This window comes from Peromyscus leucopus, chromosome 2, assembly GCF_004664715.2.
Source record: "Peromyscus leucopus breed LL Stock chromosome 2, UCI_PerLeu_2.1, whole genome shotgun sequence".
NCBI classification, from domain to species: domain Eukaryota; kingdom Metazoa; phylum Chordata; class Mammalia; order Rodentia; family Cricetidae; genus Peromyscus; species Peromyscus leucopus.
The window spans coordinates 55,897,973-55,914,713 of record NC_051064.1 but is presented as its reverse complement, the minus strand read 5'-3'; the positions used below and the strand labels follow the sequence as shown (position 1 = coordinate 55,914,713).

The 16,741-nt window shown below is 51.3% G+C and overlaps 1 long non-coding RNA gene across 1 annotated transcript; it reads right to left on the bottom strand.

Moving 5' to 3' along the window:
* Positions 1-3,675: 3,675 nt before the first annotated feature.
* On the bottom strand, positions 3,676-12,961 carry LOC119087397. Its single transcript, XR_005090826.1, has 5 exons — positions 12,494-12,961; positions 10,414-10,658; positions 9,018-9,143; positions 4,467-4,592; positions 3,676-3,715 (listed from the first exon to the last, which is right to left on the bottom strand). It is a non-coding gene; the product is annotated as an uncharacterized LOC119087397 (long non-coding RNA).
* Between the last annotated feature and the right edge of the window lie 3,780 nt (positions 12,962-16,741).

Sequence of the window (16,741 nt, the reverse complement as noted above, 5' to 3'; positions counted from 1 at the left end):
TTGCAAGGCAAGGACAGTGAGAGCTTCTCTGGCCTGTGGCAGATGGAGCCTGAGTTGTGTGGCTGTCCACAGCTCTGTGTCTGGGTGGCCTCGCCTGCTGGACGGTCCAGCAGGACAAGGACCATCACAGCATCTTCCCAGTGATGCTGAGGGTTGCTGCCTGGTGTGTTAGGCTCTGGGGGAAGCACCTGGGGGAGCCAAGAGGAGAGGTGATCAGAGGAGCGAGGGAACCCCGAAGAAGTCACTGTCCAGTGGCCACTGACGGGCTAGTTGGCTATGTTCTGTTTTATTTGGGGGTGTTGGTCATGAGCTTCCCTCTCCACATATGCTTCCCCCTGGGGAGGATTTAGTAGCTGAAAATGGCTTAGGAGAATAAAGTCTGCAAACTCAGGAACGGCAAAGAAAGGTAGCAGTCTCCTTCCTTTGGGACTCCAAGCTGGGCGTGGTGTCGCGTGACAGTTCAGAGCGCCTTTAGAGGCCGTGGCGCTTCTCGGCATCCCCACAGGCTCAGGCCCGGCTGCCGGTGTCCTGTTTGTCAGCAACTCTGTCCCCTCTACCTTGCTGGTGAGGAGGTCATGATCTGCCTACCATAAGCATCCACCGTATTGAGAGCACAGCAACCTTACAACCATTTGTCAAGGTCGCTCATCTAAGCATCGGGGGAGGAGTCAGGGGAGAGCTGTTGACAAGTTCCACCACCCCTTGAAATGCCTGGTCCCCGACAGCCAGCTAGACTGAGGACCGAGACCCACGTCTACTGTCACCACGGCCCTTCCCACATCGGCAGAGTAACCACACAGATGAGCCCAGCGCTCAGTCCTCACCCTTCACCGCCGCCGGCTGCCCTTCTTGGCCTCTTACACATTGAAATTGGGCACACAGTCCTTTGGGAACTGTAATTTTATTCATGGAGACTGCACCATCTAATTTGAATACAGAAGACTGTACTGGCAAGATATGGTGGCCCCAGTGGCTTCCTCTTTCTTTCTACTTATGGGCCCCGCCTGCCTGAGGGCACAGTGAGCCAGAGAGAAAGGGCCACGCCAACATCGGGGAGGAAAGAACTCGGACAGTGTGAAAGTCATGTTAAGCCAAACCAGTCAGAGCGTGGCCGGAATCCCACTCGATGCGACAGAAGTGAGTTTACGTAGCCTCCCTGAGACAGCTTTCTCATCCGGAAGTGGCAAGAGCGGTGGGCACCCAGGGCTGCAGCAGAGCCGCACATCACGGACACCTGGAGCAAAGGCTGCATGGCGCACTCCCTGTATCAAGTGGCTTGGATCAGCTCACCCACTCTTCCCCACCCTCTCTTCCTCCTCCTCCTCGTCTCCTTTTTGAATGGTTGGTATCAAACACAAGGCCTCATGCATGCTCTATGCAAGAGCCCTGCCACTGGCCACACCCCAGCCCCCAGCCCTGTATTTTTTTTTTTTTTTGAGACAGGATTTTATGTAGCTCAGGCTGGCCTTGAACTGTCTGGATAGCTGAAGATGACCTAAGATTTCTGATCTACCTCCCTCCCTCTCCCGAGTGCTAGGATTACAGGCATGTGCCATCCACGCATGCTAGGTGAACAGAACTAACAGAACTAATACCTCAAGCCCTGTATTACAGTTTTACTTTCCACTTAGGAACATGGTCAGTGAACATAGTTCCATGTAAGTAGACATTCGTAGATTAATCACATCTTCTAATATACGTAGCACTGTGCAGTCCCCGTCCTCATCACACACACAGGAGAGAGTTCTGTAAAGACACAGCCGCATACGCACTGCCAGGGTCTCCTCGCTTTCCTCTAGTACTGTTTGCTGCATTTCCTGAAGTTCCCAGGGAAGATGCTGGTGGGAACTAAGGGGATCCATTGCCACCCATAGAGAACTTTGAGTTACGGGTGGTCACCTGCCTCGACTAGACAAGGCTGCCCCCCGGGGAGGGAGCTTCTGGGCTGGGTGTTCATGATTGGAGAATCACCCAAGTTCGAATAGGCCCAAGAGCCTGCATTAGAAGAATCTCCACAGTGCCTTCTGGGCAGGAAGCATGGATGTGCCAGCCTTCCAAGTCAGTGAAAATGGAGCACTAGCCATGGGAGACGTTTGCAGTAGCCCCGCTCCTGGGGAGGGGACTTTCTGGGCATGTGTGGAGTGAAGATAGCAAAGAGTTCCAGTCAGATGCAAGGAGTACAAAGGCGCCCTGATCCTGGGAGAATGATGGGCACATGCAGATCTATGACGAGGTACATGACATGTGCCAATCAATGCTGAGTGAAGAGATGGGCCGGCCAGAAGCAGCCTACATCTGTGATAATCGGCTGTCCTCTCAGGCACTGGGAAGGTGCAGGGCAGGGCTAGAGAGGTGTCCCTTCTCCTAAGAATGGCATCGGGGTGAGGCAGGGGCTGGAGGAGGTCAAAGGGCAAGTCAGAGGTCTGCCTAGCCTACTGGATCAAGCCCACCCCCACCATGGGCTCTGCCAGGGCAGCCCTCCAGCCTACCGGCCACTTCCCCTCACAGCTTCCTTGTTTCTTGAGTGGGATAAACTGTTTGGTCTTTGGGCAAGATTTTTTTGCCCCCATAAAATAAGGTTATTATCATGCAACTGAAAGCAATTATCCAATGCAAGTAGAGTTCCGTTTGTCCAGCTGGGGTAAAGGAGTGAGTATTCTGGACAGGTTCACTGCTACACAGCCTAGTATTCTTGAGTAAATAAAAGCAAGGAGATTAAGGCTGCTCTCTCTGCCCAAACCTGGGAATTGGCAGGCCTTTTTTGAATGCCCTCACTTGTGGATGGGAGGGCTGGGTCATTTCATGGTCTAAAATAAAGGGTATTCTAATGTCTGTGTCCTGGAGGAGAATAAGTGTAGCTAGAGTTTTCCTGCCTGGCCCCCAGTCAGGACAAATCTCTGTCACCTGCCAGTCCCACAGCTGCTGAGACCCAACCAAGTAAACACAGAGACTTATATTGCTTACAAACTGTATGGCCGTGGCAGGCTTCTTGCTAACTGTTCTTATAGGTTAAATTAATCCATTTCTATAAATCTATACCTTGCCACGTGGCTCATGGCTTACCGGTGTCTTCACATGCTGCTTGTTATGGTGGCAGCTGACAATGACTTTCCCCACCTTTCTGTTCTCTCAATTCTCCTCTGTTAGTCCTGTCTATACTTCCTGCCTGGCCACTGGACAATCAGTGTTTTATTTGTTGACCAATCAGAGCATTTGACATACAGACCATCCCACAGCACTTCCCCTTTTCTTTTTTTTAAAAAAGGGAAGGTTTTAACTTTTTTAAAAAAGATTTATTTATTTATTATGTATACAATATTCTGTCTGCACATATCCCCACAGGCACCAGATCTCATTACAGATGGTTGTGAGCCACCATGTGGTTGCTGGGAATTGAACTCAGGACCTTTGGAAGAGCAAGCAGTGCTCTTAACCTCTGAGCCACCTCTCCAGCCCGGTTTTAACTTTTATACATCTCCAAAGCCAGCTTAGTATATTTGGGAATTTGGGCGTAGCTGCTCTTACTACTTTCTGCTGGAGGGGGGCACTGTATCTTATGGGGATACAAAGAAAATTTTAGGATCATGGAGTAGTCCGTGAGGGTGTATCGCTGAGCCAGTTGCCTTGAATCTGAGCTGGATGTTGGATCATCTGGGCCATGGTGTCATTGGACCTTTCAGGGGGTCTTGGCTGGTCAAACCTGATGTATCTTAATCTGAAACAAATTCATAGCCTCTGGCTTTCTGTGGAAACAAAAGCAGAGCCTCCTTTCCAAAGCAACATATCCTTTCATCCAAATATTGAAGTCAAGGTACCTTTAAAATACACATTTTGACATAACTCAACAGCTTTGGCAAACAAATGTTTTTCTTCAGTTACAAATATCAAAGAGAACATAATCCAGATTCTCTGTGTGGTAGCCATTTTTATGTGGCTTATGTTTTATATTACCTTGAGCCTATTGCTTTAAACTGCACCATTCTAAGACTGAACCGGTGCTGTGGCTGCTGGCTCCACCCACTTCAGCTTCCCAACATGGCGGTGGTACGTTTTCCGCCAGCTCTGGGAGCCATCAACTCTCAGAAATAGTGGGTCTATGCTTCTATCAAAGCAGCGTGTAGCCCAGAAAGCTCTTTTTGTTTTGTACTAGCAAAGGCTAAATCCACCATGCAGCTTAATGTGCCACTTGCAGAGGCCTCATTCCTGCCATACTGCAGGTAGAGCACACACGCCAGGAACCCGCCACAGTAGCTCAAACATGCAGGCTGCCACTAACTTGAGAGAAACAACTAGGAACTGTTTTTAGCTCCGTTTTAGAATCTTTTTCTCAGGTTTTAGGTGGAAATTCTTGCCAACACGTTGGGCGCCATTTGTGGCTAGAATTTTCCTGCCTGGCCCACAGTCACCCGCCAGTCCCACAGCCGCTCAGACCCCACCAAGTCAACACAGAGACTTATATTGCTTACAAACTGTATGGCTGTGGCAGGCTTGCTGGAGGCTCCTGGGACCTCTGAGTGGCAAGGATGCTGGTCAGCCTGAGGTGCTGGTCAGCCTGAGCCGCATCCCGTGGTGCTTCACCTGCAGACACAGGCCTTGGGAAGGGGAGAAAGAAAGAGTCCGGGGGAGGAGCTTGTTGCTGGCATCAGCCTGACATGGGGGGTTGTTTGTTTTCCGTGTTCTTCATCCCAAGTGCTGGCACCCGGGTCTCCCAGACCCCGAATCAAACATCTATTTCCCTAAGGCTCTGCCTCACTCAACGGCTGCCAGCTCCAGTTGCTCCTCTGAGGGTTTCTTGGTCTGGCTCGCATCCTTCCATCCCCACCATGTCACCGGACTCGCTGTCACCAGCACTGGGTGGCAGAGCCAGCACACCCGAGGCCAGCAGCAGGAGGTCTTATGCCCCGAGCAGAGCAGGAGTGCTCGTCAGGCAGCCAGTGGGGCAGCTCTGAGCCACGTGTCTCCTCCTGCCAGGACCCCAGGGGCTTCTGTGCAGGTGATGCCCGTGGGCACGGCAGGTGCATGGGAGGGTGAGTGGGAATTCGGAAAGGCTCTTAATTAAGGTCAAGTCTCCCGCTGGTACCCATTGATCCTGTCACACACCATGGACAAGTCACAAGGCCAACAGCACCGTCTAGGGACAAGGGGGACACCCCTCCCTGGAAGGCCTACACCCGGGGCGGGGCTGCAGGGAGAGGTGAACTAGGCTTGGTATCACCACCTAGCACCCTCGGCTCTGCTCTGCTCCTGACCCTCCCATCAGACTCGCCACCTCTGACCTCTGCCCCCCTCATCTACCTGCCACAGTGTAGCTTGGCCCTCTAAGGAATAAAGCGTGTCATCGTGCAGCTTGAAGCCCGCCCAGCTTCCTCAGCTCAGTGGCCTTCTTTTCCTTTATAGGGAGCACAGTCACCGTTGCTTACAAGAGGTGTGTTCTGAAAAGAGTATTGCTAGGTGGCTTCATCACCAAAATCTCAGGTGACTGTCGCTGGGCCACGTAGTCGTATGACACCATTGTCTTAAACAAGGCCTGTTTTGACCAAAAAGTCATTATAGGGCCCATGATTCTAATTGAAATTTAACTGTAAATAAATAAATAAATACATAAATAATGAAACCACCAAGACAGGGCCTTTCTCCGTATAGCTCAGGCTGGCTGTGGGGTCGCTGTGTAGCCCTGGCCTCCCGAGTGGAGGGATTACGGGTGTTCCTGGTTAAATCACTAACGATTTTCAACAGTACAATTTGGACGGTGGTCCTGTAACTGAGGGGCTCTGATTCTCCTTGCTTGAAGGGTCATCCCTGGCTGTCCTTGTTTACAAACAGCAACCCAGGAACTTCACAGCTTCAGCACAAGCCGGAGCCTCCTGAAAAGAACCCTGAGCAGCAAGACCATAGCAGTGGGAGGGGCATCGTGAGGGCCGCTGCAGCGGAAGGCAGTGGGACGGTGGTCCTGGAGGTGGTGGTGGTGGGGTGGTAGGTATGGGTGCTGCTGCCAGTGGCTGTGACCTTGCAGTGGTGGAGTGGTCGTGGAAGGGTCGGTGGTACACCGAGGTCTGTGTGTGGAGGTGTGGTGGTGATGGACACAGGCAACCCGAGGAGATGGAACTCTGGAGTAGGTGGTGCACCAGCTGGCTGGGTGGTGGAGATGGTTTCAGGTGTGTGTGGTGCAAGCCGAGCGTGGTGGTAGAGATATGGAGATGGTGGTGGAGGTGGTGGTGGTGGTGGTGGTGAGTGGGACCCTGGGCTCAGCATGGAGAATTAGGTGGTGGGTCGAGATGGTGGTGGTGGTGGTGGGGAGGTAGTGGTGGTGGTGGAAGGAAGTGGTGGTGGTGGTGGTGTGAGGGGGGGTTGACTGCTGTTCTCCAGGTGCAGATCCACCTGGATGTAAACTTCCCACAAGGAACCAACTGTGGGTAACCAGGCGGTGTAGACAGATGTCCGTCACCGTCACTCAACACATTGCTCAGCCCCTCTTGACTTCTGTCCCTAAGACTTTCTCAGGGAAGGACTGAGTGTGTGGCTCTCCTCTCTGGAGCAACTTCTGCATCTTGTCCACAGTAACAAATGACCCAGCTTCCCTGATCCTGTTCTGGTCTGTTCTCTTCTGAGGATATGGACCCGAGGCACCCAAGTATCTCTGAGTGGTACCCCAGAGATCAATTGTGAGGACATTGGGGAAATCTAGCCATTAAAAATTAAAAATGAATGTTATAGTCATAAAAATGAGAAGCTCAGCCAGGCAGCGGTGGCACACACCTTTAATCCCAGCAGTCAGGAGTTAGAGGCAGGTGGATCTCTTGAGTTTGAGGTCAGCCTGGTCTTCAAAACAAGTTCCAGGACAGCCAGGGCTGTTACACAGAGAAACCTTGTCTCAAAAAACCAAAAAGAAAAAGAAAAAAAGAAACAAGAGAGAGAAGTTCTTTCCATACAAGAGATAACTGGTGAAGCAATTATACATGTTGCCTTAATTCAGTCATAAGAGCTCAGAAAGAGCTGGGTCCACTCAGGAAGAGCTGGGTCTACCCAGGAGGCTGAGGTAGAATGATAGCCATGAATTTGAGGCCAGCCTGGGCTACACAGTAAGATGCTGCCTATCAAAATTTTAGAGTCTCTTATAACAGGAGAGAAAAAGCCTTAGGATATAATGAGAAGTTTTAAAAAGTCAGGATGTGGGGTGGAGAGATAGCCGTTAAGGGTATGAACTGCTCTCACAGAGAACCTGAGTTTGATTCCCATCACCCACACTGGGCAGCTCAAAACAGCCTCTGACTCCAGTTCCAGGGGACTTGGTGCCTTCGTGGACATTTGTACTCATGTGCACACACATATATGAAGAGATAAACATGTATAGATGAGGGGAAAAGATACATCTTAAAAGAGGCAGAATATCACCTGGGCAGTGTGGGAGAGCTGCCCCGCCCCTTGGCAGATGGGAGCACTGGCCTGGTGTGCAGGGTAGGGTGCAGGGAGCCAGTCCTGCCCCTGGCCAGCTGCTACAGGCAGGAGGGCTGGCCCTACTTCTCACCTGGGCAAAGTGGGAGAGCTGGCCCTGGTGACTCCGGTGCAGGAGTGCAGATAAATTGACCAACTCAGCCCCCACCCAGGCCCAGATCCAGGGCTTTGAGTTGGCCACTCCAGCACCTACCCCATCCATGAACTGCTGGAGCATGTGAAGGGACCGGTCCTGCAGAACCAAAGCTGCAGGATCTCCCTGACACAGGGCGACCACAGGACATCCCAGAGGAGTCCCAGTGAGGAGCCAGTATTGATGGTGTAGTAGAAGCCGAGGCCTCGAACCAGACCAATGAATCATTGCAATGAACATTTGCAAGTAAAAGTGTTTGGGCAAAGGGTGTGCTGTGTGACACACCACAGCTTCCACAGTGGGATTTTGTTTTGTTTTTTTGGGGGGAGGTTGCAAGGGTGGAGGGAGGATAAGGAGGGATTGGGGGAGAGATGAGTGGGATTGGGGTGAATGATGTGAAATTCACAAGGAATCAATACGTTTTTAAAAAAGAGTCAGAATATAAAACTGTGTGAGCACTTCCCCGTAACATGTAAGCAAGAATGATGTGTACATACTCAAGCACCATGGGTAACTGCATGAAGATACTTCGAGGTGACCGGTGGTTCAGGGACACATACTTTGTCTTTATTCTTTACACTTCTGAAATACAGTTCTGTTACCGCACACTGAGGTTTAGTTTAGACCTAGTAACACATTTCCAGGGACTTCTCAGTCAGTGTCTTTACTCAAGTGTCCCAGGGCAGCCCCACATTTTATGGATTTAGAAACTATGAAGTCAAGCACACCCCTGCAGAACTTCTGCTCACTCAGACTAGCCTTTCCCAGCTCTGCAAACTCAGACCAAGCAGTCTCTGAGTGCTACTCCAGGCATGGAGTGCTGTGAGTGCCTGTTGTGGAATATTAATTTAACTAAGCAGAGATGTGTGACATTTGTTTATGCTGTGGAATACCACTTTAACTTTGTAAAGGTGTGTTACATTTGTTTAATGATGTAAGGATGTGTTACACTTGTTTGTGCTGCATTTGCTTAATTATGAAAGGATGTGTTACATTTGTTTCACCTTGCCTGCCCAAGGCACCTGATTGGCCTAATAAAGGGCCGGACAGCCAATAGCTGCAGGAGAAAGGATAGGTGGGGCTGGCAGGCAGAGAGAATAAATAGGAGGAGAACTCTAGGCTGGAGAGAGAAGGAGGAGAGACCGAGGGACGAGCCTGGGGCCAGAAGCCAGGCAGACACCAGCCAGACACAGAGAAGCAGCGAAAGTAAGGTATACAGAAGGAAGAAAGGCAATAAACTCTGAGGCAAAAGGTAGATAAAGAGAAACGGGTCAAGTTAAAAGAACTACCAGAAACATGCCTAAGCTAGGCTGAACATTCAAAACCTAATCGTAAGACTGTGTCACGATTTGGGAGCTGGCTGTAACAAAGAAAAAGCCTGGTGCAGCTGGCCATTGCCCAGGCCTGAACTTCACTGGGATGCCAGGCTCACCTTTGCCCATTTCTAGCAAATCCTGTCCTCTTCCCTCTGCGTTCTGGCTGTGGTCAGTGTTGGGCACAGAAGCACTTCTTCACTCAACAGACGGGAAGGCAGACACCCAGGAAACTTCAGAAAATCCTGTTAAAAAGCTTCCAGTGTAATTCATGCCTGTGATGAAGCCAAACCATACTCCATACGAAAGCAACAACATGCTTCCCAGAGGTGGGCAAGATGAGAGGGGCTTAGGACAGCGGAGCCCAGCAAGAGAGCACATGGTGCCCACCCTCCAGCTTTCTGCCGGGAACATGCAAAGCCATGTGGCGTGGACATCTGTGTTTCTTGTTTTTTTTCTCCTTTTCTTTTGGCCACCCCCATGCCTCTCTCTCTCCCGTCCCCTCCTTCTCTTTCCCTGTTGGGGAATGACCCCAGGGCTTTGCCTCGCTCTGCTCCAATCTATTGATAAGTCCCCACCCCTGGCACCTGTATTTGTTTATACACCTTGATACTCCTTTCTTTTTCATTTTTCAAGACAGGGTTTCTCTGTGTAGCTTTGCGCCTTTCCTGGGTCTCGCTCTGTAGACCAGGCTGGCCTCGAACTCACAGAGATCTGCCTGCCTCTGCCTCCCAAGTGCTGGGATTAAAGGCGTGCGCCACCCCTGCCTGGCCCGATACTCCTTTCTATAGCCTCTCTGTATAAATACACACAGCCCCCAAGTCTAGATACCGACTATAAACCACACAGTTTGATTCCCATTTTTACAAAAGGTGATTGATCCTAGATTTCACTTTTCACCCCCGGACACTCATTGTTTTGGAGCAGAATATGGAGATGAGTGGGCAGCTGGGGGCCACAGAGGATGAGGCTGGTGGTGGGTGAGATGGTTGCCAGGGTAGGTGGGATGAAATACCTACTGTGTCCTTGCCCCTCCATACTGCAGACCTTGCTATAGAGGACGGATGGTAGCGCACAGCCCCGCATCTTGATCAAGGGGTCTTTCCCACCTTCCTTCCAGATGCTTCTATGGAGTAGTCCAACATTTTTCTCCTGAACTCCTCAGCATCTGGCCCAGGGTGGGGCCCCACTGATTTGCACTGGGGAAGTGGTTATTAGGCTCACTGCTCCTTTTGGAAGCAAACAGTGGAGAGTGGCCCTTATAAAGTCCATGCCGTCTAGACAGTGAGGAGTCAGTCCCTGGCCAGGGGAGGGTGAGGTTAGACCCTGGCTGGTGTCATTGTCCCCTCTTGTTCGGCACACCATAGGGAGGCAGGTCATTTGCACCCTCACTTCCACTTTGAGAGCTGTTCTTATAAAAATGAGAAGCCCCTATACGTGGGAATTTACCTAATGCTAATCTGGATAATTGAAAAACCCACCCAAAATACCCGACTCAGAAGGAAGTCCTGCTACCTGGCAGGCTCAGCTCTGAGTTGGCACTCAGGCAGTGACTGGTCCGGGGTCTTCTGGTGTGGAGGAGAGGGGGAGGGCAGAGCAGGGTTCCTTCGGAGGTCCGGATCCTGGCAGCTCCAGTGAGCCTGGCCTCAGGCATTGGCAAACCTGGAGAATCCCTCGCCCTTGCCTGTAGGTTTCCATGAATTCAGCTCACACCTTTGTAGAGACTCTTCTCCGGGCCTAAGTGCTGCCCTCTCTGTAAACTGGGGTGGGGGTAAAGATGTGAAACAAAGTGAGGGTGTCACCTCTAAGAAGCCTCCCCAACTAGATCTTACTGAGAAACAAGGCAGACGACAGAAGGGGAAACAGACCAACCAAGAATCCATGCACTCCCTGGCCTTGGCTTAGGTCTCCACCCCAGACCTTGTTCTAAGTCTCCTTAGTTCATGTCAATCCCACCTCCTTGGTCCCCAAGGCCGAAGCTCCTGTGGTCACCTTCTCCACCCACCTCTACACAAGGCTCGTAGTCTTGGAGCCCATTTTGTGTTCCACTTACCCATCTGTGTCCCCAACTATAGTGACCTGGGACTTCAGCTTTGTCATTCGGACCTGTGCTTATGACCACATTCTGTTGTTTCCCCTTACACTTGACGGCGCCTGACTCTCCTGTGTGGTAATCCGCAGCCCAGGCCACCCTTGGTCAGCCATACTGGGATTGTTCCCCCAGCCAGACCACTCCATCTGCAGGAGGAGGGTGGCCCTGTCTGGGCTCTGGTGCTTCTCCCAGCATACCCCACACCTTGATTCCTTCCCATCAGGGCTGTCCACCTTCTCTTCTAAGCAAGCCTCTGCTGGCCTGCCCCTGGGCATTGGGACAAGCACAGGTGCTTCTCATCCCGCCTCCCTCTGTGAGCTGTCTCCCCAGGGAAAGCCTGACCCGACCCCATTCTTTCTGCTGGTGCCTTGCACCATGTGCTAACTGTGGCCGCATACGGATTGTAGTTTCTGTGTTGTCTATGTGCATATTATATCAACTTCCATCCCCTTTACATTGCCTTTAAAAATAATTATTAAGGGGCTGGAGAGATGGCTCAGTGGTTAAGAGCACTGACTGCTCTTCCAGAGGTCCTGAGTTCAATTCCCAGCAACCACATGATGGCTCACAACCATCTGTAATGAGATCTGGCGCCCTCTTCTGACCTGTAGTCATATATGCTGTATACATAATAAATAAATCTAAAAAAAAATAATTATTAAAATATATGACGAACAGAGTAGTTTCCATATTTTCATATCCAAAGATCGTGTTTGGCATTCAGATAGGTAGGTCAAGGCACACTGGAAAGCTAATGGGGGTCTTCTCATATGTGTTGGGGAGTTACCTGCCTGTAGGTAACCCAGCGGTTGGGGCCCAATGGTAGTAGACAAATGGCTAGCCTTTTGGGATGCAGCTAGGAGATCTCTGGAGAAGGTCTTTGATCTCCAGATTAAAATGTAGGACATTTCTAGCACCCCGGAGGTTCCCTCGCACCCAATCCCAGGCACTCTCTCCAAGGGAACTTGTGACATCATAGATTAGTTTGGGCTGTTTTAAATGTGGCAGGGGGCCTGTCTGATTCCCTTGCCTCACGTTGTGTGTGCGATTCCTCATGTAGTATAGTGCTCTCTTTTGCTGTGAGCATTCCATTTCACGGATGCCCCAGAGTCTATTCAGCCATCATCGGTTGAAGGGCACTGTCATTGCCGCAGAGGGCAGAGCATGCACAGCCTAGCTGAGCCGGTAACTTAATGGCTTCTTGCTCTGCTGAGTCAGTTACACTCATTTATGTCTCCATCCTCTCACAGGCAAGCATGTCTCATATTTTCAATTATGATAATATTCTGTGAACATAGTAGGTAATTCCTTAAGGGCTCCTAGTTAACCGTTAGGGTAGAGTTCTAGAAGTACAGACGCTGGACCAAAGAGCCATCCTTGTATGACTCTTTCCACATATGGAAACCCACATTGTCTGCTGGGCTGCCATAGCAACGCACCACAGGTGGGATGGTTTCAACCACAGACACCTGAAGTCATGGGTACCAGCTGGCGCGAACTTACCTCTTCCTTATAGACCGCAATCCTCTTGGCTCCGCTACACATGGAGAGCTGTTGTGATTCCAAGTATCCACTGTCCACTTCTCCTGGTCTCATAAGGACACTGTGAAGATTAGATGGAGGCTCTCCCAAGCCCCAGTTCTAGCTTAATCTCCACTCTAAAGTCGCAGTCTCCAAGTACACTCCCATTCTGAGGTACCAGGGAGTTGAATATCAACACAGGCACCTTCAGGAGCACAATTCAACCCATAACAGAACAACACCCCAGAGCCCAAGCATGTCTCCTGATGGTACTGGGTTTGAGTACAGCCCTCTTGACTTCTAAGGCTGAACCATACCTTGTTAAGAAGACCCTTGTCCCTTATACTCACCCGTGTCCTTTATCTGTGTTTTCATACCATCAAACCAACCTGTCCATTCCTGACCCTGGGGTGTCTGAGGTGCAGGCTGATGGATCCTGATGTCTTCAGCCCAGGGCAGCTGGGGGGGGGGGGGCGATGGATCCTGATGTCTTCAGCCCAGGGTTCAGCCTGGGAGTGGGGTGTCTGAAGGGTCACAGTGGGAACAGACACCTCAGGCTGCTGATCTTTCTCTGCCCTACTTTTTGCAAAGTGTTAGTCGGGTGTGTGTGTGTGTGGTGCGAGTGTGTGTGTGGTGGTGTGTGTGTGTGTGTGTGTGTGTGTGTGTGTGTGTGTGTGTGTGTAGGAGGGGCACAGGGGTTGTGTAATTATCACCTTGCAAAGTCAATTACAGCTCCATACTCTAAAGCCTGTTTTTAACTTCCCTAAACAAGTTCATTTTAAGCTTGGTGGTAATTTGGCTCTTTTGTTAAAATTAAGTCCTTAAAGTAAAAATTAAAAGACAAAATGGAAAAACCATTGGGCATAGAAAATCCAGCCCCGGTTTAATAGGGCCTCTTAAGCCGAGGACCGGAGTGAGGTGTGGGGAGCCTGCTGCACATTATGGTTCTTGACGCTTATGTTCTGTGTAAGCTTTCTAAAGAAGAGGATAAACCTCATCTTCGTGAGAGGCCTGCTTCTGTGGTGGGGTGATTAGGAAACTATTGTTAAGTTCAGGCTTCTCTAACTTTAACACCTCAACTCAATGCTTGCCACAAAACAGTAAAATCCTTCCACCCACAGGTGAGTCTCAGGACATATAGAGCCAGAAGAACACGTCGTGGCTGGTACCCTGTGATGGAGGGCAAGGGTCAAGTCCACAGTGGCGGACGGTGGCCTGGGAATGGCCTCTGATATGCTCGTGTTTGCGTAGGATGGACAGATCCTGGATAAAGATTTCTGTGAGACCTTGAGGAAAGAGGTGTACGTCGACTCGTCCAGTTCTAAGGAGGCTAGTGAGTGAACTTGCTTCCCACTGCGCTCTCGTCACCGGCAGGGTGAAGTCCTGGTCCCTGCCCCAGCCCTTGCTCAGACTGACCTCTTCCTGCCCTGACCCACTCACCTACTGCTCTACCCTGAAGCCCACACCTCAGAGTCACTGAACCTTTGTACACATTGCTCCCCCTGCCCAGGGTGGCCCCATCCTGCTCACTGAGGACGCTGGTGATCTCTCCTCTCTCAGCAGAGGCACTGTTCCTTGCTTCCAGGATGGCATGAGCACACCCTTTGTGCATCCTGGTTTGCTTTCCTGTCTGGTGTTGGCATGTCTCTGTCACGGGTGTTGTGTCCTTATGGGCAAGGCCTGGAAGAGAGCCGACACTGAGGGAGGGACTTAAAAAACAAACCCGTAGTCTCTTACTGAGTCGTTTAGGGTAGGAAATGGAGAATTGTGAAAAGACGTTCTGTTACAGTCATTCATTTATTCCCAGTGACATCTGAGACAAGATGGGCAGATGTGAGGTTCTGGTGACGCGCTAGGGAGGTCTTTGACTGGCTGGGATCTGTAGGTGCAGTCTCTAGCTCCAAGGAGGGCATCAGGATGGTTCTAGGAAGTAGAGGCTAGGATGTTGGGGGTGGGCTGCATAAAGGAGGTTGTGCTGGATGAATGAAAACCGTTATAAAATAGCACCGAGGCCGAGGGTGAGGAAATGCGATGTTGCCTGGAGCGGAAGGGAAGCTTCCCATGGAATTCTTTTAGGGTAGGGGAGAGTAAGGGAAGAAAAGCAAATGCCACAAAAGACTTCAAGAGGTGGAACCCAAGGCAGAGAGGCAGGAGGTGAGCAGATGGGGCGTGGGAGCTGATGGAGGCTGGAATGTTGTCTCTAACGGGGCCATTCCTAACGAGCGTCTTGGCCAGCCTACAGAAGAGGCTGCTGTAAAGCCAGCAGCCCTCAGAAGGTCCGAACCCCTCCAAGTACTGCTTGCATCTCCCCAGGACTGCCCACCATGGAGAGAGAGTGCTGTCCTTCCCACCTGCTGCAGAGCCCACGTGGACCGCGTGGGAACCGAAGCCCGGGGGTGGGGGTGGGGTGGTGTGTGCCGTGAGCGGTTGCAGGTGCAGACAAAAGGCCGCGAGTGATTTGCATGGGTTGGAGAACACATTTTCAGTTTCCTCCTCTCACAAATGGCACACTTTCACGGCCTTTCTTTCTCCTAGCTGCCACACTGGATTCCTTTTGGTGTCTCCAGCCTGTGGCTGCAGCGTGACCCCTGTGCCCGGTGATGTTTCCGCTTCACCAGCCTCCAGGCCCAGCTGCAAAAGCTCAACATCCAACCATTGATGATCCTGGCCCCACGCCCCGCTTCCCGGCCATGAAAAATCCCACACTGAGAGCCAAGGGCCTGGACCTGCCTCTAACTCAGTGTGGGGTAGGAGGCTGTGGTCGGGTATTGGGTGGCGTTTCCATGTGTACCAGGGAAGGTTCTGGAACTGGTAGTTTCAGAAAGTCCTCCAACCTATGGCATGTATTATGGCAGTTTTGACCTCAGTAGTTGACAAATATTGGGTGCTGGCCCCAAGAATTTGAGGTCTTGCAGGCATCTCATTTCTTTGGCTTGTTTCCCACCCCGGGTCTGATACCTGAACCTTGTGCTCATCTTTTCCTTGGATCATGAGTCTGGGAATTGCCACTCCAGGAGTGCTTAGTGTCCCTCACTGAGAGAAAGAATGTAGGTTGCCCAGGCCTGGGAGTTGATCCTTCTTCCTCTGTGTTTCCACACTATCGCCTAGTTCATGTTGTGTGGTGGTGAAGGAAGGCCAGGCTTCCACCTGAGTGTGAAATTTCAACAACTATTTTCTGTTGGTGAGGTTCAGCGGTGAGAGGCGGAAGGGCAGGAGGGAAGGACTCTAATCCTGATTTGGACATGCCTGACTTGACGTGTGAATGCGAGGAAGGGCAGAGTAGACCAAGCTGTCTTTGGCAGTTTCGTTACTAACAAGAATGAGGCTAAGAGCTCTCCCATCCTTGCTAAGATGGTGGTCAGAGTCTGGCTTGCTGATGGGAAAGAAGGACCAAGAGAAGATGGGGACCCCCTGCAGCACAGGCAGGCAAGATTTCAAGCCTGGTTCTGCTGTGGGGATCCAGAGTGACCCAGAGCGACCCAGAAAGCCAGGGTTAATTGAGGCGAGAAACCAGAAAACTCGCTGAGCAGTCAAGTGCAGGAGGGCTGTCGTGCAAGCCCCAGGGGAGATGGTGAACTGGTTACAGGCACAGGAGAGAAGTGGCTGGTGACCCATGACTTGTCCAGGATGCTTCTAAGTCCCCAAGTCTCTGAGGCTCCCCTGGGTGGGTGTGGAGGATGAAGCTAGGGTATGAAAGGAAGCCAAGGCAGAGGCTAGTCTGGCATCCTCTCAGAAAGGTGAACCACACGAGCCTGGCCAATGATGGCTGCTGGGAAGAGTGAGGGGCATGAGGACAATTTCAGTTTTAGGGGGTTCTGCTATGCCTCTCACTTCTGCTGGAGGGCGGGCGCTGGGGTGGTTGGGGAGGGTGGGACCAGGACCAGGATTTTTCTGAGGCATTTGATTAACCGCTAGCAACACTTCTGGTACCCAGGGTTATGAGTACCCACAGAGGACCCAGAGGAGGCTCCTTCTGGCCCCTGATCCACTCTCCTCCACAGCTCCCAGACGTGGAGAGGATGACATCTGCGCTCTCCTCTAAATTTACATGCCATCATGGGAAGCTATGGTTGTTCAGCCAAAACAGTGATCCTGAGGCTGCTGGGAAGGTGCTGAGATGTGATTTCAGATGAGTCCTGATAACCTGGGCCCCATCGAATTTTAAAGGCCTTGAAAACAAAAGCTGAGGGCAGGGAACCAGCCCGAAACATGGGCTTCTCTCACAAGCAG